We start from the raw sequence: 22,953 nt of genomic DNA, 5'->3' as shown, positions 1-22,953 counted from the left end.
GTTCCCAGGCTGGGGGTCGAATTAGAGCTACAGCTTCCAGCCTACGCCTCAGCCACAGCCACTCCGGATCCTTAACCCCCTGAGTGAGGCCAGGGATTGAACCTGCATCCTCACAGGTTGGCTTCTTTACCTGCTGAGCCACCGCAAGAACTTCTTACACTTTCCCTTAAATATTAAACAAAAGAAAATTAAAAAAATTCTCTGCAGTTTGAATGCAACTCCAAGGAGTTCCCGTGTGGCTCAGCAGCTAAGGATCCAGCATTGTCATGGCTGTGGCTCAGGTCCCTTCAACAGTTCAGGTTGAATCCCTGGCCCAGGAACTTCTGCATGCCACGTGCATGGTCAAAAGTAAAGAAATACAAATTAAAAAAACAAATATGGAATTCCTGCTCTGGCTCGGTGGGGTAAGAACCTGGCATCGTATTCATGAGGTTGCAGGTTTGATCCCTGGCCTTGCTCCGTGGGTTAAAGATCCAGCGTTGCCATGAGCTGTGGTGTCAGCCAGCAGCTGCAGCTCCGATTCGACTTCTAGCCTGGGAACCTCCATAGGCCACAGGTGCGGCCCTAAAAAAGACAAAAATATTTAAAAAGCAAACCAACAAAAAAGAAATACATGCCAGTCGGAGAAACTTTTAGCATTCTGAGGGAACAGGAGAAAAGCAAGCGCCTCCCCGCCGCCCAGGACAGATCCTACCACTTGGCTCATGGCCCCAGCAACGCCCAGCAAAGGAGACGCCCACCCTTGTAACATCCAAGCTGGGGATCCCTAACCCAGTGGGGCCCACGTCCCCACTCCGGGAGGCACCTGTGCTGAGGGTTGGGGGCTGATTCAGATGCAGGTGCTCAGGGCCCCCTCCTGGACCCGCAATACGGCAAAGGACAGAGAGCCGCCAGTGGGCCACACGCACTCTTTCCAATGCGATGGCATCGTTTCCCTGGGATGTGCAACACGTGCCAGGTGAATCTCGGGGGTGGGAGTTTGGCACCATCTTGTTCAAAGCTGCGGCGTGGTACCCCGTGACTCAGCAACGGGTTACGTGAAAAACCTCAGCGTTCTGGCTCGAGAGCGCGGGGTCCTGGTCCTAAACGACCCTGTACAATGTGCAGGAGACTCAAAGGTTGTTAAAAAGCTCGCGGGACAGACGAGCGGCCGGCTCTGCCCATCTTTAGTCTGGATGTTCCTTTCTGTGACGTGCATAGGAAAACCATGGCCGTGATTCATCGCATTCAGGAAGTAACGTCCGGTACACATTTTTACTTTATTTTTAAAAAAATGTCAAAGTAGAGTTGATGCCCAATGTGTGGCAATTTCTGCTGTGCAGCCAAGTGATCCCGTCATAATATGTATCCATCCCCTTTCTCAGAGTCTCCTCCACCCGGGTCCATCCCAGGAGACTGGCTAGAGGTCCCTGTGCCGCACAGCAGGACCTCGTGGCCTCTCCATCCGCAATGTCCTGGTTCGCATCTACCAACCCCAAACCCCCCATCCAGCCCACTCCCTCCTCCTCCCGCTTGGCAACCACCAGTCTGTTCTCCATGTCCGTGAGTCCGTCTCTGTTTTGTAGAGAGGTTCCTTTGTGCCGTGGTTTAGCTTCCACATAGAAGAGATTGCCTATGGTATGTGTCTTGCTCCGTCTGACTTGCCTGCCTTCGTATGAGAATGTCTGGTTGCCTCCACGTTGCTGCCAGTGGCATGCTTTTGTGCTTTTTTACGGCTGAGTAATATTCCACGGTGTATACAGGCCACATCGTCTTAATCCATTCCTCTGTCGGTGGCCATTTAGGGGGCGGCCACGTCTCGGCTGTTGTGCCTAGTGCTGCTGTGACCATGGGGGGTGCACGTTTCTTTTTGAATTTGACTTTCGTGGGGTTGCTGAGTCATGTGGGAGTTCTACATTCGGTTTTCCGAGGACTCTCCATCGTGTCGTCCACGGTGGGCTGCCCCAAGTTCCACGCCCACCAGCAGTGCACGAGAATCCCCTCCTCGCTCTCATCTTTCACTGTCCTGGCTCAAGGGCTGTAGTATTTTGATGGGACTCTGATCAGTTTTCATCTGAGGACCACTTAGCAGAGACCTTTCAGCCCACAGGGCCCCATCGCACAGGAAGTGACACCCACGTGGACGTGTCCGGGCCACACCCACTTTTATTGTTTTGAGTTGAACGGGGTGGGGGGGTGATACACAAAAGACTTTCCAACGTAGGTGGATGCGACCCTAGGAAGAGACCATTAAAGTGGTTAAAATGAAAGCCAAGTTCAGGAAGGGAAGGGGGGGTAGGGTGACTTTTTGAAAAAACCCCATGAAAGGAATAGTGTGAAATTCTTCACACTTTAAAAGGAGCGTCCCTGTGGGCAGAGTGCGGACAGAGTGAGGGTCTCTGAGCGACTGCCCAGCGCTCGGGGGGCCCTTGTCTTCAGCGACGGGATTGTTCACGGCGAGTCGGACACTGTCTGCATCCTTTAAAAGGTAAATTAGTAGCTGTCAACGTTGAAGTTGGTTTAGCCTGCACAGAGAAGGTTATTTGTGGTGGTTCCCTGGAGGCCGAAATAGAGGACCACAAATGAGCCCTTAAAACAACAGGAACCACCCTCCCCCGGCCCTGGGGACCAGGCAACCAAGGTCAAGGGGTCCCAGGGCCACGCTCCCTCCAAAGGCTCCAGGGGAGGGTCCTTCCTGCCTCTTCCAGCTTCTGGGGGCTCCAGGCGGCCCTGGGCTGGTGGCCGCCTCCCTCCGGTCTCTGCCTCCGTCTTCCCGTGGCTTCTCCTCTGTGTCTGTGGCTCCTCTTCTGTCTCTTAGGGGGACCCTGTCCTTGGACGGAGGGCCCGCCTCATCCAGGAGGACCTCCTCTCAGATCCCTCTCTTCATCACACCTGCACAGACCCCATGTCCAAATTGTTTCCTCATATTCCTAACCCATTTAAAAGTAATTTCGAGAGTAATCTTTTTTGTGAAATTATTTGCAGTGTTATTTTAAAATCGGCGTACAAACTTTAAGGCTCTTAGAAATAAGGACCCTTAAAAAAAGCCCCTATTTGCAAATAAGGTCCCCTTGAGAGAGTCCAGGGGTGAAGACAGGAACCCTTTGGGGGGGGGAGAGGTCCCTGCTCAGGAGCTCTTTGCTGGGGGAGGCGCTGAGCACGGCCTCAGTGCTGTGGGGCCCGTTGGGGAGAGGGCTGTCCTGCAACAGGAGCCGGAGGAACCGGAGGGCCCGAGGGGGCGGGGTGGCAACAGGCACAGAGGCCCCAGCAGGTGACGTGCAGGGGAAGTGGCGCCCCGCCCCCGCCGCAGGGAAAGAGGAAGCAGCCTGGTCCCCAGGTTGTCAGCCACACACACTCTGCTCCGCTCCAGTGGGGGAGGCACGGGGGCTTAGAATGAGGATCAACAGATAGAAGGAGGACGCTCTCTGCCCTGCCCACCCGGGGCCAGCGCCCACCACCCACCTGGAAACAGCTTGACTTCCCAGTGCCAAAGCCAAAGTGAAGCAGACACGCGCCGACGCGCGCAGGAGCACAGCTCGCTGCACAGGACGCTGCAAACCGCTTCCCGCGGGAGTCCCCTGGTCCCAGAGTCACTTTCCAAGACAGATGAGGCCGGATCGGCCACGGACACTCAGAGGACGGTCTCCCACCCTGTCGCGTGGCCCCAAGGTCGCGGGCAAAGGTCAGGGTAGAACCCCACCCGGACAGGACAGAACTGGGACACGTGGCACCGCAGCAGGGGCTGCAGATGCCCACGCTTCCCTGCCGGGCCCGGTGACATCCCCCCCCCCCGCACACACACCCCGCACCCCCCACCTCACCCCACCCCACCCTCGCCATCCCCCGTCTCCCAGAGGGGACCGTCAGCTCGCGCTGCTGCTGGGGCCTCTCCGGGCTGGGTGGCCGCTGCTCAGAGCCACACCGGCCCCCCACGGACCCGACGTGCCCGGGGGTTGGAGCAGGTGCCTCCGGGTCAGCGGTGCTCGCCGGAGCCCCCCGACGCACACAGACGCGGCGTCCCCGCGGGGCGCACACGCAGGGGTCCTCGGGGAGGCATGTGGACAGGAGCTGAGCTTCTCAGGATCAGCAGAGGTGGGAGCGGCCCCTGCCTCACAGCGCCCCCTGCAGGTGCCGTCACGCGGCAAAGGCGCCCTCTGAGCCGGGTTTGCTGTGCAAACTCCTACACTCATGGCAGCACCTGCAGCGAGTAGCCCCGCTCCCTCCTGCCTCCTCTTACCGCCCTCAGGCACTCAGACGCGCTCTGCGATGACAGGGGGCCCTCGCGCAACCCAGGATCACCCCCCAGCTCCCGGGCAGCCCCTGACCAGAAAACCCCACCACACTGGCATCCGCGACCTGCTACCAACCTGTGCACAGCTGGCAGGAAGCTTGCGCTGGAGTGAACACAGAAATCGCCCCTCTTTTCCCCTCACCAAGTCTAAATAGCTTTATCTTTTCAGTTTTTCTTTTCTCTTTTATTTTCCTTTGTTTTCTTTTTTCAGACTCTTGTCCATTCTAGGTTATCACAAGAAATTAAATCTGGTTCCCAGTGCCAGGCAGTAGGTCCTTGCTTTTATCTCTTTCATTTAGAGTAGCTTAAAAAAAATTTTTTTTTCATTTAAAACATTTTATTAGAGTGGATTTACAGTGTTCTGTCAATTTCTGCTGTAGAGTGCAGTGACTCAGTCATACAGAAACACACATCCTATAGTAGTCTGCACATACTAAATCCAAACTCCTAATTGAAACTTCCCCCATTTTATTTTATTTATTTTATTTTTTTGCTTTTTAGGGCTGTACCAGTAGCATATGGAAGTTCCCAGGCTAGGGGCCCAATCGGAGCGACAGCTGCCAGCCCACACCACAGCTCACAGCAATGCGGGATCCTTAGCCCACTGAGCGAGGCCGGGGATCGAGCCCACATCTTCATGGATTCTGGTTGGGTTTGTTACCGCTGAGCCACCACGGGACCTCTGTCTCCCCCATATTTTATTTGAGTTCAACAATGTTTATTTTACCGTATTTTGGTTTTGCGATGAGCCGTGAACATGAGATCTGCCTTCCTAATAGATTTTATGTCCACAACACGGGATTGTTAGTAATATTGCAGAGCGGGTCATTAAAACTCATTCATCTTCCCAAAATGGAACTCTGGCCCCATTAAACTCGAACTCCCAGCCCCTCTCCAGCCCCGGCCCCCACCTTCCTCCTCTCCGTGTCTGTGAATCTGGGGCCTTCAGGAGCCTCTTGTACCCGGAATCACACAGGATTTGTGTTCTGGGGACTCAATTTCATTGAGCATGACGTCCTCGGGCTCCGTGCTGTTGTAACGGGTGTCAGAACATCCTCCCTTTTCGTGGCTATATAATATTCCACCGTGCCCATTGGCCTCTGTATTTATTCTTCCCACAACAGAAATAGAGCTGCCCTATGATCCAGCCATCCTGGGTTTGGGTCTGTAGCCCCAGATAAGTGACATCTGCACCCCAGAGAGTGGCTGGCACCTCTGTGGTCACAGTGGCTTCAGTCACAACAGCCGCCATGTAGGACCATCCCAAGGGAGCCTCTGGGATAAACTGGTGTTGAAATCCTTAACCTCTGAGTCAGCCCCGGCTGACCCACACGTCCTGCTCACCCCCACTGTCCCTGCGCTCCTATGCGCAGTGGTAAAACCCGTGTCTGGCCCTCCAAGCTTTAGAGAAGCTGAAGGCTGGACCCCATCCACAGCCGTGGGCAAGGTCCCTGGATGCCTATGGCTTCCTAGAGGCACCCACACTGGCCTGTGACTTCCCTAAACTCTGTTCTGTCTGCACCCCGTGTCCTTCCCCACCCGCAAGGTCCCCCGCCTGGAGCCGGCCACCTCTGCTGCGCCCAGCTGCTCTCCTGGCCCCGTCGGATGCTTTCTCCTCACTGGCCTCACTGGGCCATCTCAGCGGCCGAGGCCACTGGGAAGTGCCGGCTGCTGGCCGTGGGGGGCATCCCTGAGGCCAGCCCCTCCCCCAGGCAGGACCCCCCCCCCACTCCTTATAATCACTGCTTCCCTCCCTCCTGCCTCCCCCCCCCCCCCCCCCCGCTCAATGCATTGGTCCCTGTGCAAGGATTAGAGCAGCATTTAGAAATTCATTCCGCAGGGTCCCTGCTCTGCAGACGGCAGTCTCATGGTCCTGCTGAATTAATTTCTAATGAATTAATGCACCCTAAAACACACCCCCTCTGAATCCCCAGAGCCTGGGAATATGTTTTGCTACTTGTCGCTGAGGAGGGAGGTGGGAGATGGAGTTACGTCTGCTGGTGGGCTGACTGGGAGCTGGGGAGAGGCCCTGGGGTATGGGGGGGTGGGCAGTGAAACCTGGGGGGGCTTCCGTGTGGAAGAGGGAGACTGGACCAAGAGATTCGAAGAGGAGGAAGCTGGCTTTGCAGGCGGAGGAAGGGCCACCAGACAAGCAACGAGGCGGCTGCAGAAAAGGGAGGCACAGAAAGGGATCCCCCCACCCCAAGTCCCCCGGAGAGCCCACCTGCCCCCATGTGGGTTGGAGCCCTGTCTGAGGGGAGGTCCTCCTGGATCGGGGCCATATTTTTATTTACTTTTATGTTTTATGGTTTTTGCTTTTTAGGGCCGCCTCTGGGGCAGGTGGAAATTCCCAGGCTAGGGATTGAATCGGAGCTGCAGCTGCCGGCTTCCGCCGCGGGGCTGTCCCTGTGTGGGTGTCTGTGTCCTGACCTCGTCTTCGTCTAAGGACCCCCGTCCTGGGGGATCAGGACCCACCCTTGTGACCTCATTTGCCTCCATCCCCTCTTGAAAGACTCGTGTCGGGAGTTCCCGTCGTGGCTCAGAGGTAACTAGAGGTGACAAGTATCCATGAGGATGCGGGTTCGATCCCTGGCCTCGCTCCGTGCGTTAAGGATCTCGGGTTGCCGTGAGCTGTGGTGTGGGTCGCAGGTGCGGCTCGGATCCCAGGTTGCTGTGGCTGTGGTGTAGGCCGGCAGCTGCAGCTCAGATTCGACCCCTAGCCTGGGAACCTGCATAGGTTGTGGGTACAGCCCTCAAAAGACACACACACACACACACACACACACACACACACACACGCAAAAACACACCTGTCTCCCCAGCCCCATCCTTCGGTCCTGGCGGTCAGGGGGCTGTGACATGAACTGAGGGGTACAATTTAGTCCATCACAGGGACAAAACTCAGAGAACACATCCCAGGTCCTAAGACCAAGAAACCCTCATCGCACAGGACGGAGTAAGCTTTTAAACAGTTCATGTTCACAGTTTTTGAAAAGCAAACTGTTATTACAAATATTCAAAGGAACCAACTCTTAGGTGTAGGACCGCTTGTCATCACAGACTAATCACTCGTAGGAAGTGATTCCTGAAGTTATTTCGGTGAGACGTATTTTTTAAAACCTGTTCTTTTTTTTGTGTGTGTGTGTTACACAAATACGTAAAATCCCCTCCTGTGACCTCCTCTGCCCCGCAGGGGCCTCACCGTGAAAAAGAGGAAGCTTCTCCATCCTTGGGCGCCCTGCCTGCAGGCTCCAAGTTTCATAACCTCTGTGCATTTAATTAAATCTTGAGATGACAGGTGACCGTTACAGGAGCCCGCTGGGTCCTTGGGGACGGTGTCCGTTGCAGATCGGCTGGGGGCACTGACAGCAGAGTCCCCAGGAGAGTGGGGGGGCGGTCCCTCGACCCCCGCTCCGGTGGGGAGCTTTCTGCAAAGGGTAGCCTCCTCCACCCAGGAGGCAGTGGGGGTGACAGTCCCCCGCGCCCCGCTCAGGCACACTCCACGGGGTCTGCTGGCCCAGGACTGCCGCCACCCTTCCGGCCACCGTAAGTCCCGGGACCCGGAGAGGGGCGGGTGGGAAGGGGCCCCCCTGAGATGCACCAAGATGCAGGCGGACATGGGTCTCCACTTTAAAGATGCCAGGGAATTGTGGGGCCACGGGCTTATGTCCAATTGGCTCCCCTTTGGGTTGTGTCTTTTGGACCCAGGCACCCCAAAATCCTAAAAGTATGTGTGGGGTTTGCGAGGAAAGCACAGGAACCGTGAGACTGGAAGACGAGCACCGGCCACGGCGGAGTCTCCCATAGAAAGCCCTCCGTCTGCCACCTCCCAGGATGCTCCTCTGGTCATTTCTGCTGATATGGAAACAGAGGCTCTGAGTCAAGGAACCCCCCACCCCAGATCCACACGGAGGGAGGGGCAGAGGTGGGCGCAGCGACTGCAAGCACATGGCCGGCAAGGAGCGGCCGAGGCAGGAGGTGTGGGCTCTGTGGGCACCCAATCTGGAGCATGCCGGTTCCTGGTGGGTGATGAGTTATAACTATTTGGTTGGTGGCAAACAATAGAAATGTGGCTCTTGAGAGCTGAGGTTAACGTGGAAATGGTGGAACTGGATAATTAGGAATGTCAGGGCAGCTTCAGGCATGGCTGGATCCAGGGGCTTAAATGGTTGTCCAGTCCTGTTTTCTCTCTTGTCCCCATCCCTAATTTCAGCTCTGCTGGCCTCTCCCTTGCAAACTGTAGTGTCTCTGGAAAAGGGCCAATGGCTCTGTGGAGGGAAAAGGGGTCCTGGACGACCCAATCCCCATCTTTAGACGGCAAAGCTCAGATGGAAAGGCGATTCCCTCTCTCTCTCCTGGCACCTCTTGGGAGTCCTGATTGGCCCTGGCGGGGCCACATGACCACCCCTGGACACATACCCAAGGACAGAGTGAGGGGATCCATGATTGGCCAGGTTTCGGCCACTTCTCACTCTTGCACGATTAGCAGTTTTGTGGACCAGAGTCTCAGAAAGGGACAAGTCCCAAGGGAAGAAGGGACACCAGGTCCCCTGCAGCAGGGGGACATAAGGGGGCTGGACACCAGGTCCCCTGCAGCGGGGGGATGGGAGGGCGGCTGGACACCAGGTCCCTGCCGTGGGGGGGACCTGAGGGGGGAGCTGGTTAACTTGGCCAAAGTCTCCGCACGGGGCTTGGTCGCCGTCTCTGCGGCCGTCTTCCCTCTGCTGGTCCACCTAGGCGTCTCTGCATCTGCAGAGAACCTGCGCCGTTCCCCTCCCTCCTTCATCACCCCCATCAGTCACCCACTGCGTCCTGTGTGTCACCGTTCACTCGCCCTTCCTTTGTCTGGACCGTGCTTGTGTCCGGCTCTAAGCTTGGGACAGAGGGGCTGTGTCCCTGCACGTCCCTCCCCGTCTCTGCACCTCGCCGTCCCTGAGGACCGCCTGAGGACCGTGCGGGCTGTTTTCGAGTGAGGGCCGAGGAGCCGGGCCTGCCCGCGCTGACCTCGACGACGCCACGGGAGGCGCGGTCCGAGGGCTCGGGGAACGTGGGCCAGAGCTTTCCTCATGGTCCCAGGGCACAGAGCCAGGAAGATGCTGGCCGTGGCCTCGGGGAAGAAGGAAATAAGAACAATGGGAGACCCTGGGACTCAGGCCGGGGCTTCCCGGATGACGCCTTGCACCATCGGCGATGGCCCTGGGCCAGCCTCCCTCTGCTCCAGGCCTGGGTGGGGTTCAATCCGCAGGGAAACCACAGACCCAAAGGCGGGTGGCCAGCTCCAAGCACCCCAGCACCGACCTGAGGGCTGAGGAGGCTGGAATCAACGGGGAAAGTCTCCAGATGTGCGGTGGCGCTGGGAGCCGGGAGGAGAGGACAAGCTAGGATCCCGCAGAGCAGCAGCAATGTCCTCAGGGTTAAGCCTGCGGCACAGGAGGCCTTTCTTGCTGTTGAAATGTAGACGTGTGTGCAACACGCCAGTCACCCTTTGAGATGCACCATTGCGGGGTTGGAGCACATTAACCATGTCGTTCCACCACCACCTCCCTCAGGTTCCCGAACGTTCTCATGCCCTCAGAGGACACCCCGTCCCCCTAAAGTCAACAGTCCTCATTCCCCACTCCCTGCAGCCCCTGTCAACCCAAAATCTGCTTCCTGTCTCTGTGGGTGTCTCTGTCCTGGACGTTTCCTATCCATGGAGTCCCACACGCTGTGTCCTTCTGGGTCTGGCTTCTCTCCCTGAGCATCGTGGGTTCAAGGTCCATCCACAAGGCAGGCTGTATATGAGCTTCCCTCCTTTTCATGGATGAGTCATAGTCCACTGTGTGGATGGACCCCATGAAGTTTATCCATCCAGCCATCTCTCCATGCATCAGCCACCCATCCATCTATCCATCCATCTATCCATCTACCCATCCACCCATCCATCCACCCATCATCCATCCATCCAGCCAGCCATCCATCCATCCACCCAGCCATCCATCCATCCACCCATCATCCATTCATCCACCCATCATCCATCCATCCACCTATCCATCCATCATCCACCCATCTATCCATCCCTCCATCCATCCATCCATCCACCCATCCCTCCATCCATCCACCCATCCACCCATCCATCCATCATCCACGCATCCATCCACCCATCCACCTAGCCATCCATCCATCCATCCATCCACCCATCATCCATCCATCCATCCACCCATCATCCATCCATCCATCCACGTATCCATCCATCATCCGTCCATCCACCCATCCACCCGTCCATGCCTTCATCCATCCACAGACACTTGGGTTGTCTCCACCCTTTGCTGTCTACAGCATGGCTATGAACATGCGTGTACATATTTCTGTGTGGACATATGTTTTTATTTCTCTTGAGCTTATATCTAGGAGAGGAACATGCTGTGTCACATGGTCACTCTATGTTTAAATCTTGAAGACCAGACTGTTTCCACGAGGCAGTTTGTGAAGAGTGAGGCGTTGAAGCTGACAAAAGGAATCTTCTCCTTGCTCAGGGAGCACCTCCAGGCTTCCCACCTCATCTGGGACCACCCTTCATGCCTATATTATTTGCACCTCCTACAGTCCCACCCAACTCTCAGACCCCCGACTTTTACTGAAACAGTGACAATCACAACCGGTGTGTTAAGTACTTTGTCCTGGGAGGGGTGGTCCCAACCATGGGTGTGGATGACCCCGTGCATCTCAGGATGGTCCTTTGCATCATCACCACCGCTTTCTTGGGTTGAATCATGTCCCCCCAAATTCACATCTGTCCACAAGCTCAGAACAGGACCTTATGTAGACAATGGGTCTTTGCAGGTGTGAGGAAGTGAAGGGCCTGAGAGGAGGTCCTCCTGGATGAGGGGGGCCCTCCCTCCAAGGACAGTGTCCTCCTAGGAGACCAAAGAGGGGACACAGATACCGAGGAGAAGCCAGGGGAAGATGGAGGCAAAGACTGGAATGTCTATATAGACAGATTAGGCAGATGGTTAAGATAGATAAACAGACTTGGAGAAAATAGATATAGATTGATAGATAGGGGACAAATGAGTGATATCTATAGGGAGATAATAAACCCAGAGGGATAGATGTAGAATGATTAATAGATGGTGGGTGGAAAATTGATGGGTAGGTGATAGGTCATAGATATAAAGACAATGGATACGTAGGTAGATGAAAGGATAGATGATGATAATAGGATGACGGTAAATGGTAGGAGATACAGATGGAGAGATGATGGATGGACAGTCCAGACAGCCAGACGGAAGGGTTAAACACTTGCCTCAACTATTTCCCCTTCACTGTCTCATTTCAAAGCACGATTTGTCATCCTACTTTCAGAAGTTCTCCTGTGTTCATTGAACCTTCCTCCAGAAGGACCCAGCCCCGTCCACCCCTTGATATGGGGCTTCTGGCCCCAGGACTCTGAGAACACACGTTCCTGTTGTCTCAGGCCCCTGACTCACTGTGCCGAGTTTAAGTACCCACTGGAAGCTGATAGGATCCGTGTCTTCTGAGGAGGAACCCGGGCTTCCAGAGGGAGGGTGCTGCCCCAGGCCCCCAGCTCCCTCTTGACACAGCTGAGACCCGACCGACGTCTTGCTCACCGCCCCCCACCACTCACGCCCCCTCTGGGCCCCTCACCACCAGCCCATCCTGCCTCCGTGGACACACTGTGGGCAGGCAATCGATTTCACGTGGAAAATTAACGTACGTGGGTCCATGTAGGGGATTTTCCGCTCCCCCCACCCCCGAGTCACCCCCTCAGTTTCCTTCCATTCATGTGATGATACCACTTTTTTCATGAAACCGTCAAGTAAACATTTAATGTCATATCATTTTTCATGGGTGATGGAAGGCCGGGAGCAGACTAGATTCAGTTAACAGGGGCGTCTTAAGTTGGATGGAAAATTCTGCGCTGAAATGAGGTGAGCAAGGAGGAAACATTTGTGGCAAACGTACTTAAATTTTCATCCATCTCACTAGGCTTTCTATCTACTTATCTACCTGCCTTTCTGTCTGTCTGTCTGCCTGTCTATCTATTATCCATCCATCCATCCGTCCGTCCGTCCATCTCCCTAAGAGTAGGATATCCTCTTAGGTACAGTCTCTTGGTACATTTCACATGGCCACGTCCCTTTATTGCAAAACTCCCGTTTTCCCCTTGTGGGGGCTGCTCCAATCACATCCATAGAGAGAGCACGGACCCCGTCCAGCAGAGTTCAGTTCGGGGCCAGGTCGCTTGAGTCGTCCCGTTTCCCCAGGCTTTCTGGGGCATTTCTCCAGCCTCTCTTCCTCTTTTGTGACGTTCACATTTTCTTAGTTCCCCCCCTTCTCCTTTGGGTGTGTCCAGTGCTCCTGCATCGTCACATCCAGGTGTGCATTCGTGGCAGGTGCTGCCTGCACAGGACAGGGCGGGGGGGTCCTTCTCAGGGCCTCTCCCCAGGACGCCTGGACTTAAACCACCCCTCATAAGAGACGCCGGGCTTTTATACACACACACACACACACACACACACACACACACACACACACACACACACATACATAGGTTTTATACGCAGATATATAAGGTATATAGAACATATGTTTTACTCAATAAATTTTATTATATTTATAGTTTTACTGTGATCATCACAACCCAATTTGACAGCATTTCTATGCCAAACCCCCAGCCCATCCCTTCCCCTGAAACCTCTCTCCTTTGGAAACCATCAGTTTTCCAAAGTCTGTGAGTCTCTATCTGGTCTGCAAAGAAGTTCCTTGTGTCCTTTTTTTCAGATGCCACATGGAAGGGATAGCACAGGATGTGGGCATCTCACTGTCTGACTAGCGTCATGCAGCCTGATCATGTCCAGGTCCAGCCATGTTTCTGCAAATGCCATTATTTCTTTCCTTTTCAGTGCTGAGTAGTGTTCCATTGTGTATATGGACCCCATCTTTATCCACTCCTCTGTTGATGGACATGTAGGTTGCTTCCATGGCTTGGCTACTCTACATAGTACCGTAAGGACATGGGAGTATGTGTATCTTTTTTTTTTTTTTTTACTTTTATAGCATTTTTTAAACTCAGTTACATTTATAGTTGTACAACAATCATCACAACCCAATTTTATAGCATGTCCATCCCAAACGCCCAGTGCATTCCCCGACCCCCAACCTGTCTTATTTGGAAACCCTAAGTTTTTCAAAGTCTGTACATGTATATTTCTGAGGCATGGTTTTCTCTGGAGAGATGCCCAGGAGTGGGATTGCTGGATCAAATGGTGGTCCTATGTTTAGTTTTCTGAGGCATCTCCGTACTGTTTTCCACAGGGGTTGCACCAATTTACCTTCCCACCAACAGTGTCACAGGGTTCCCTTTTCTCCACACCCTCTCCAGCACTTATAGTTTGTAGATGTTTGGATGATGGCCATTCTGGCTGGTGTAAGGTGGTACCTCATAGTGGTTTTGATTTGTGTTTCTCTAATAATCAGTGATGTTGAACATCTTTTCATGTGTTTTTTGGCCATCTGCATGTCTTCTTTGGAGAAGTGTCTGTTTAGGTCTTTGGCTCATTTTTTGATGGGCTTGTTTGTTTGTTTGTTTGTTTTTTGGTTTTGAGCTGCTGGAGGTGTTTGTATATTTTGGAGACGAATCCCTTGTCCGTCACTTCATTTGCAAAGATTTTCTCCCATTCTGTGGGTTGTCTTTTCATCTTCTTTAGGGGTTCCCTTGCTGTGCAAAAACTTTTAAGTTTAATTAGGTCCCATTTGTTTATTTTTGTTTTTATTGTCATTACTGTAGGAGGTGAATCTGAGAAGATATTGCTGTGGTTCATGTCAGAGAGGGTTTGGCCTATGTTTTCCTCTAAGAGTTTTATAATGTCCAGTCTTATATTTAGTCCCTTCATCCATTTTGAGTTTATTTTTGTATACAATACTAGAGAATGTTCTAATTTCTTTCTTTTGCATGCGGCTGTCCAGTTTTCCCAGCACTGCTTATGAAAGGGACTGTCTTCTCTTCATTGTGTATTCTTGCCTCCTTTGTCAGAGGTGAATTGACTGTAGGTACGTGGGTTTAATTCCAGGCTGTCTATCCTGTCCCATGATCTATATCTCTGTCTTTGTGCCAGTACCATGTGGTTTTGATGATTGTTGATTTGTAGTATAGTCTGAAGTCGGGGAGCCTGCTTCCTCCAGCTCCGTTTTTCTTTCTCAGGATGGCTTTGGCTCTTCTGGGTCTTTTGTGTTTCCAGACGAATATTTAACTATTTTGTTCTAGTTCCGTGGAAAACGTCCTGGTCATTTGACTGGGCTTGCCCTGAAGCTGCAGACTGCCTTGGGTGGTGTGGTCGTTTGGATAATGTGGATTCTTCCATCCAAGAGCATGGGAGGTCTTTCCATGTCTTTGCGCATCTTTGATTTCTTTCGTCAGCATTTTGTAGTTTTCAGAGTACAGGTTTTTGTCTCTTTAGGTAGGTTTATTCCTAAGTATTTTACTCTTTTCGACGTGATGGTAAATGGGATTGTTTCCCTAATTTCTCTTTCTGATCCTTCATTGTTAGTGTATAGAAATGCAGTCAATTTCTGTGTGTTAATTTTGTATCCTGCGACTTTACCAAATTGATGGATGCGCTAACAGTTTCTGGCAGCCTCTTTAGGGTTTTCTAGGTGTAGCATCATGTCATCTGCAAACAGGGATAGTTTTACTTCTTCCTTTCCGGTTGGGATTCCTTTTATTTCTTTTTCTTCTCTGATTGCCGTGGCAGGGATGCTGGTCTGGATGACAATTGCATGTTACGGGGGTGGAACTGAGTTCCTCAAAAAGGCATGTCCCTGTCCTGACTCCTGACACCTGCAGTAGAACCTTATTTGGGAAGAGAGTCTGTGCGGATGTGATGAAGCGAAGGGTCTGAGAGGAGGTCCTCCTGGATGAGGGGGGCCCTCCCTCCAAGGACAGTGTCCTCCTGAGAGACACAAGAGGAGACGCAGTCACAGAGGAGAAGCCACGGGAAGACAGAGGCAGAGACAGGAGGGAGGTGGCCACCAGCCCAGGGCCGCCTGGAGCCCCCAGAAGCTGGAAGAGGCAGGAAGGACCCTCCCCTGGAGCCTCTGGAGGGAGGGCAGCCCTGAGACCCCTTGACCTCAGACACCAGGTCCCCAGGGGAGGGGAGGGTGGAGGGTTGTTGTTTTAAGCCCCTGATGGGGTGCTTAGTGATGGCAGCCTCAGGACAGTGACCCATACTGACAAGTTTCTGTTCTATCCGCGAGCCCGGGGAACCCCCCAGTCACCAGCTGGCACTTTCTACCCTAAACCAGAGCTGCCCTCAGCACACCTTGTTTATCCACTGTTCCTTCCTGGCTCAGCAAGGAAACCCAGGCTTATGGGTAGGCTCCCTGACCGAGCCCTGGGCTCTGCCACTTCCTGACCCTAAATTGTCCCCCTCTGGCCAGGCCTCTCTTTCTGGGGTTGGTGTCTAGGAGAACAGCCTCCGCCCGACCTCACCTCTTCTCAGTTAAACAGCATCCAGGTTCTACCTGTGTTCCATGTACTCAGGTGGGGTCGGCCTTTGGCCTTGCATCCCCCAAAACCTGTGTGTTCACTGCACTTACACACCAGACACACCCTGGCAATGCTCAGTCCTTGGACTCGGTCTTAGCAGAGGGTCATGGCTTTCTTATGTTCCAGATGCAAAACAGAGTTAATCTGCAAGCCCTGAAGTTCCCGTAGTGGCTCAATGGTAAGGAACCCAAGATAGTATCTGTGAGGACGCGGGTTCCATCCCTGGCCTCGCTCAGTGGGTTCAGGATCTGGTGTTGCCGTGAGCTGGGGTGTAGGTCACAGATGTGGCTCGGATCCCAGGTTGCTGGGGCTGTGGCGTAGGTCGGCAGGTGCAGCTCCGATTCAGCCCCTAGGCCTGGGAACTTCCATATGCCGTGGGTGGAGCCCTAAAAAACCCAGAAAATAAAATGTTCTGCTCACACCCCCCTCTCCGGGGGGGGTGGGCTCCTTTCTCAGAGACCCTCGCTCCAGGGCATCTGGGATTCTCAGGGGACCCTCGTGGGTTTTGGCATGGGGTCTGCGCAGCCTACAAGCCCCTTATATCTGACCTTATTCACTTGGGCCTGGGGGCATCGAGGGGACTCAGAGGGAGGTGTGTCTGTGAAGTGTTATGTCTGCTGCAGTTCCATGCTCAAAAGGGCTTTTCAGGGTCCCTTCCTTTAAAATATTCTTTTCTGGAGTTCCCTGGTGGTGCAGGGGTTTAAGGATCTGGTGTTGTCCCTGCTCTGGCTCCGGCTGGATCCCTGGCCCTGGGAATGTGCACCTGACATTGGTATAGCCCCTGAAAAAAACCAAAAAAACCCCAAACAATAAAATATCCTTTTCTGGGTGCCAAGCACGTCCTGATATGTCAGCACGCCCTGCGTCTGTGTCTGTGTCAGTGGCATTTTGGGGAGATTTCGCGCTTCACCCAGAGAGGTTTTGACGGCGTCTCAAGAGCAAGAAGAAGGACAGCTCTGGGTTCTGGTCACAAGGTCTGAATCAAGACACCAAGCGAGAGCCAAGTGTCGGGGTGGGGCAGGATCAAGCCCCCCGAGGCCTCTCAGCTCCTTCTCAAATCTTATTTGGATGCCAGTCTCCTGGGCCCCTTTGTAGGACTTGACAGAAATTGCATGAGTGTGGCCTTCTGCTTATGGCTAAAGGATTGTCTCACTAGTCATGAAGACATTTGAGGGACTATTTGTTGTTTTATTTATTTTAAATTTTTATCTTTTTTTTTTTTTTTTTATGGCTGCACCTGCGGCCTACGGAAGTTCCCAGGCTAGGGGTCGAATCAGAGCTGCACCTGCCGGTCTACGCCACAGCCCCGGCGACACCAGATCCAAGCCGCCTCTGTCACCCACATCACAGCTCACGGTAGTACTGGATCCTTAACCCACTGAGTGGGGCCAGGGATGGAACCCGCATCCTCATGGATCCTATATCAGGCTCTTAACCTACTGAGCCATGACAGGAACTCCTATTTATTTGGTACATTAATTAATTTTGATTGGAATAGAGTTGATTTACAATCTTGTGTTCGTTTCAGGAGGACAGTGTATGGATTCAGTCATATATGCATATAAATTCTTTTTCGGATTTGATTCCTTGATAGATGAGGGCAAAATATTGAGGGGAGTTCCCTGTGCTGTCCGGTAGGTCCTGGCTGGTTTTAGGGCCTCTCTTGAAACAGCGCAGAGGCGTTAGGAGATGAAAGCTGCGCGCCTTTCTCTGTCTCTCTGTCCGTCTCTCTGTTGCTGACAGTCGGCTGATCTGTCAAGCGGCTCTGACCAGCCTGTTCACACAGCTGGTGTCCGGGTTCACCCATGAGACAAGCACTTTTGAACTGACAGGGCTGCTGCTTGTAAACTCCTATTTCCTGGCAGGCCCCCAACCCCGGGGGCCCACTCTTTCTTTTCTTTTTTTTTTTTTCTTCTTCACAGAAGGGTGCTTCACATTCATTAATGCATCCACCTTGCCTGGCTTCCTGCTTCACAGACAGAGGCTGAAGTTGCAGGTGCCATTCTGAGGAGACCTCTGAAGGTGCAGCTTGAAAATGGAAAAAAAAAAAAAAAAAAAAAAAAAAAGTCTTGCAAAAGAAAAGCCGAGCCTTCTGGCTTTGGGGCAGAAAGAGGTGTCTGGCTCGTTAGGTGGTGCCAGGAGCTTGGAGAGAAAGACGCCCAAGGCAGGGAACGCGGGGATCGGGGCCGCGTCCTGCCGGGGGCGGATGGACATTGCGCGGGTGTAGACGGCCGGCGGCATGCAAATCACCTGTGATCTGCTGCGTGCCGGTTGTGCAGTGGAGGGGAACGTTAACGCAGCGACGGAGAGGAGGCTACTATGCCTGGGCGTCTGTGCTTAGCCGGGAGCTGAGGTTCCGCGGAGCACGCGCGGGGCAGGTGGCGCGGCCCGGGCACCCATCAGCCGCCCCGCGTCCGTAGTTGGAAGTGGACAGAACGGAGCAGCCCTCCCTCCGGCCACACACAGGTAATGGGGGTCCCTGGGTGGCCCGGAGACAGGGAGCCTGCAGGCTGTGGAGGCTTGAAGGCATCACGTCCCACATAAATAGGGGTCTCAGCCTCAGAGGGGCCAGGGGGCTACCGCCGACGCAGGGACCCTCGCAGGGCGCCCAGCGGGGATAGAGGTCTCGGTCTGGACCCACCCACACGGGTGGCAGTGGTGGCGGTGTTTTCAGATGTGAGTCACTCTGATCCCGGTCTGGTGCTCTCTTGTCTTGGAGTCCCTGACGCCCTGGGACAGGACGGGACTGTCTTTTCCTCGCTTCTTTGCAACCTGCTTGGAGAAGTCTTGGGACGGTTTTTAAACTGGGTGGTTTGTTTTCCTATTTTTTTCCTTGTCTTGTCTTCATCTTTTTAGGGCCACACCAGTGGCATATGGAGGTTCCCAGGCTAGGGGTCGAATTGGAGCTGCAGCTGCAGGTCTACACCACAGCCACGGCAACTCGGGATCCGAGCTGCATCTGTGACCTACGCCGCAGCTCCTGGCAAGGCCAGATCCTTAACCCACTGTGCAAGGCTGGGGATCAAACCCACGTCCTCGTGGATACTAATTGGCTTCGTTTCCACTGAGGCACAACAGGAACTCCTGTTTTCTTATTGTTGGTTGTTTAAGAGCTCTTTATATATTTTGGATTCTGTTCTTTTTTTTTCCCCAGAGGTGTCTTTCACAAATCTTTTCTCCCACTCTGTGGCTCGTCTTCGTATGCTCTTGACAGGGTCGTTTGCAGCACAGACTTTTTATTTTATTTTGGGGGGTCGTGGCATGCAGCAGCCTCATGTGGGATCTCAGCTCCCAGGCCAGGGATTGAACCTGGGCCGCAGCTGTGAAAGCCCCGACAACCAGGGAACTCTCCAGATGTTTTTTAGTGTCCAACGTCTCTGTGATTTCTTTCATGGATTGTGACTTGGGTGTTGTGTCTAAAAAACCGTCACTGTGCCCCAGAGCAGCTAAGCATTCTCCTACATGATCTTGTAGATGCTTATAGTTTTGTGTTTTACTTTTAGATTTGAGGTCCCTTTTGAGTTACAATAAAGAGAATCAGGTGTGTGTCTAGGTTCATATTTTTCGCCCGTGGCTGTGAGTTGTTCCAGTGCCACTAGTTGATGGGACCCTCTTTGCTCTGTTGCCGTGCCTTTGCTTTTATGTCAAAGATGGGTTGACTGTATTTATGGTGTCTCTGTGCTTTCTCTTCTGCTCCCTTGACCTATTTCTCTATTCTTTCATCAATGCTACACTGTCTTGCTCTCGTTCTCTCTCTCTCTCTTTTTTTTTAAATTTACCTAAGAGGGAATTCTCTGGTGGTCTAGTGGTTAGGTCACTGCTGCAGCCCAGGGTTCAATCCCTGGTGTGGGAACTGATATTCTGACATCAAGCTGCTGCACACCACAGCCAAAAAACAAACAAACAAACAAACAAACAAACAAAAAAACTACCTAGAATATTCCTAAAAGGTGATGATTCTCCTTTTTTTTAAGGTGAAAAATAGTAGCTATCCAATATGTCTTACAAGCGTGTAATGTTGTGATTCACAATTTTAAAAGGTTAGATTCCCTTTATAGTTTATATGCCATTTATAGTTATTGTAAAATTTTGGCTCCATTCCCTGCATCGTGCAGTCCATCCATGCAGCTTATTTCTTTATAATAGTAGTTTGTGCCACTTACTCCCCTCCCTCATCTTGCCTCTCCCTGCACTGTCTTGATGACTGTAGCTTTGAAGTTGTCAATCCTCCAATTTCGTTCTTGTCTTCCAATCATGTAGTGGCTCTTCTGGGGTTTTGCCTCTCCCCGCAGGCTCTAGAACCAGTTGGTCTATATCCACATCTTACAAGGAGGCATCAGGATGGCAGTGTCTCTGCCTTGCCCCCACACAGACACCTTAAATGAGGCTCAGAATCCCTGTTGAAAAGACAGTCAGGTTCTGGTGGGTAAGTGAACTCAGCAACGTCTCAGACACCCTTGCTTTCTGAAAGTTTGAGGTTTTATGCTGTGTTTTCTTGGATTCTGTTGTGCCTTCGATCAGCAGACACTGAACCTCTGCAAAGGGTAGGCTCAGGAGGAACAGTTACAATACAGCCAGGGCAACAGAAAATAAAACCATGAAGGCACTCAGAAAAAAGAAGAGAGGAGAATCTTTTAGAGTGGGGGGTAGAGAAGGTATTCCTGAACAGGACGCAGAATACAGAACGTGTAAAGGAGAAGAAGCTGTGACAGAAAGATATAAACTGAATGTCATGTGAAATGCCACTCACAAAACTAAAAGATGACCTGCAGAGGGCAAGAGCTGATGGCAGCATACACGCCAGAGAAAAAGGGACGTGACTCAGAACAGCCAGCACAATATTGCAGGAGAAGGACACAGTCAGAGGGCACTACCTGATGTGATCAAGACAGTGTGGTTCGGGTGAAAGAGACAAGGGAGCAGAATAGCAAACCCAGAAATAGATTTGCACAGATGTCATCAATGATCATCACTAGAAATAGCCGCTACTGTGACCTTAATAAGAGCATTGAGTGGCCAGTGAGGAGACCAATGGGGCTGGGGGTCAGGCTCAGTAGGACAAAGGCATTGCCAACAGGAAATGCCAGTGTGAGAACAAACATGAAAAAGACACTCAGCCAACCTCTATGACCAAAATGAAGGTGCAAATTGAAACTTCAGTGAGACAGCACTTCTCACCCGTTGGTGGGAAAGATGAAACAGGTTGATGACACATTGTTGGTTAGAATGCAAAAAATGAGATTTCCCCCCACCCCCACCTTATTCTATTAGCTGCAAACCCAAATGGGCACAGTGTACATGTGAGGATATTTAATCCATCAGCTTCTGTTTTTTGGAAGAGATGGTAAAGAGTTACTGTAATTCCTCCTTTCGATGCTGGGTAGAATTCACCAGTGAATCCATCTGGACCTGGTGCTTTCTTTTTTGGAAGGTTATTAATTATCGCTTCTATTTCTTTAATAGAGATGGAGCTGTTCAAAGGGTCTCTTTCTCCTTGTGGGCATTTTGGCAGATTATGTCAAGGCAGTGCTCCACTTCATCTAAGTCATACAACGTGTGGGCATAGAATTGTTCACAGTTTTCCGTGATCAGCCTTACAATGTCCATGAGATCTGTAGTGATGTCTCCTCTTTCATTTCTGATATTATTCATTTTTGTCTTTCTCTTTTTCTTAGTTAGCTTGACTACAGGTTTATCATTTTTTATTAATCTCTTCAAGGAACCAACTTTTGATATCTTCCCCCCCCCTTGAGCTCCAGTTTTTAATTTCATTAATTTATGCCCTCATTTTTATTATTTCTTTTCTTCTGTTCACTTGGGATTTAAATGGCTCTTCTTGTTCTGGTTTCCTAAGGTGGGAGCTTAGAAGGTTGGTTTCAGATCTTTCTTCTTTTCTACTATATGCATTCAATTTCAAATGTGTACCCCTTTTGGATGGGCAGTTCTACTGCTGGGGAAGTCTTCTAGAAGTCAGTGTCACATGCATGCCCAGAAATGCTTGCAGAGGTGTGTGTGTGTGCACAGTCCGAAGTTCAGGCCATCCAGCCAAATGCCCACAGGTTGGGGAACAGGGTGAAATGCACCACAGGGCATTCAAGTGTGGAAAACAGCAGAGGGGAACTCTATGTGTGGGATGGGGACATTGTCAGTTTGTATAAAGCGGGAAGGGAGCGGGAGCTGATATGTACAGCATGCAAAGTAAAACTCCTACCTGTGTGGGTGAGTGTGCACACGTGCGTGTTTGATGTACACTGAGGCATGTCTGGAAGGATGCTTCAGAGCCAGCATCTCCCAGGGGCCACCTTGGAGTCGATGGTCCTAAAGGCAAAAAGCATGAGGAGAAGCACAAATATTGCTGTTTCTTTATATTTCTTGACTCAGAGCAAATATGCACATGCTCTCTAATTGGAAGGTCTAAACATTTAGGCAACGTTGAAACTCATTGGCACCTGGGATCCCAGAAGAGGCTGCCTTCACTTCTTCTTGGGTGGGAGGAACCTAGGAAGCTGCATAGAGAGGCAGCTTTGACCCTGGTCTTGTTGAGATGTGTTGGGCTCCAGCGTGGAAGGACACTCATGAAAGCAAAAGGGGCCCTGTGGGGGGGAAGGTGCAGGGTGTGATGCTTCTGGTATGTTCCTCAAAGGGGTCTTGACATCCTCAACCTCCTCCTTGTCCCTCTGCTTCCCCAGCTCGTGCCCTTCCTTTCAAGCTTCTCTCTCCTTCTGTGATTTCTCTGCAGTCACTCTGGTTCTTGGGATCCCTCCCCCCGAAAGATAGAAAGTCAGAGAGATAGATAATAGGTAGATGATTCATAGAGAGATGATAGATAAAAAATAGATAAGCAGGTAGGTAGGTTGATAAGATATAGGTGATAGATAGATAGATAGAGAGAGAGAGAGAGAGAGAGAGAGAGAGAGAGAATCTCTGATGCTAAGTCAGGGTTTCTCAGCCTCGGCACTATTGACATTTGGGGCTTGATGGCTCTGATGTGGGGTGTCCTGTGCACTGTCAGGTGTTGAACACGGTCCCTGGTCTTCACCCACCACGTGCCAGTGGCTCCCCCTTCTCCCCGTTGCGACAACCAGAAATGTCTTCAGACATTGCTGAGTGTCTCCTGGCAAGGATGACAGTGTTG

The 22,953-nt window shown here is 52.1% G+C and overlaps 1 protein-coding gene and 1 long non-coding RNA gene across 3 annotated transcripts in view; one reads left to right on the top strand and one right to left on the bottom strand.

Moving 5' to 3' along the window:
* Positions 1-22,953, top strand: part of LOC146394325 (S-geranylgeranyl-glutathione receptor P2RY8-like) — a 50,450-nt gene that overhangs the window by 14,544 nt on the left and 12,953 nt on the right. The window contains exon 1 of one of the 2 annotated variants that reach the window (XM_085008967.1): positions 18,092-18,284. The exons of the other annotated variant lie outside the window; for it this stretch is intronic. The gene's annotated coding sequence lies outside the window, so the exon portion shown is untranslated. Of the gene's footprint in view, positions 1-18,091; positions 18,285-22,953 lie in introns of those variants that run through there. 2 annotated transcript variants of the gene reach the window in all.
* Positions 1,241-4,076, bottom strand: LOC146394326 (uncharacterized). Its single transcript, XR_014836006.1, has 2 exons — positions 3,442-4,076; positions 1,241-2,871 (listed from the first exon to the last, which is right to left on the bottom strand). It is a non-coding gene; the product is annotated as an uncharacterized LOC146394326 (long non-coding RNA).

Source organism: Sus scrofa, chromosome Y, assembly GCF_054392235.1.
Source record: "Sus scrofa isolate SSC_HxYL_T2T_F1_AM1 chromosome Y, Sscrofa_HxYL_maternal_Yorkshire_Landrace_v2.0, whole genome shotgun sequence".
Taxonomy (NCBI): domain Eukaryota; kingdom Metazoa; phylum Chordata; class Mammalia; order Artiodactyla; family Suidae; genus Sus; species Sus scrofa.
This window is presented reverse-complemented; position numbering and strand designations above follow the sequence as displayed.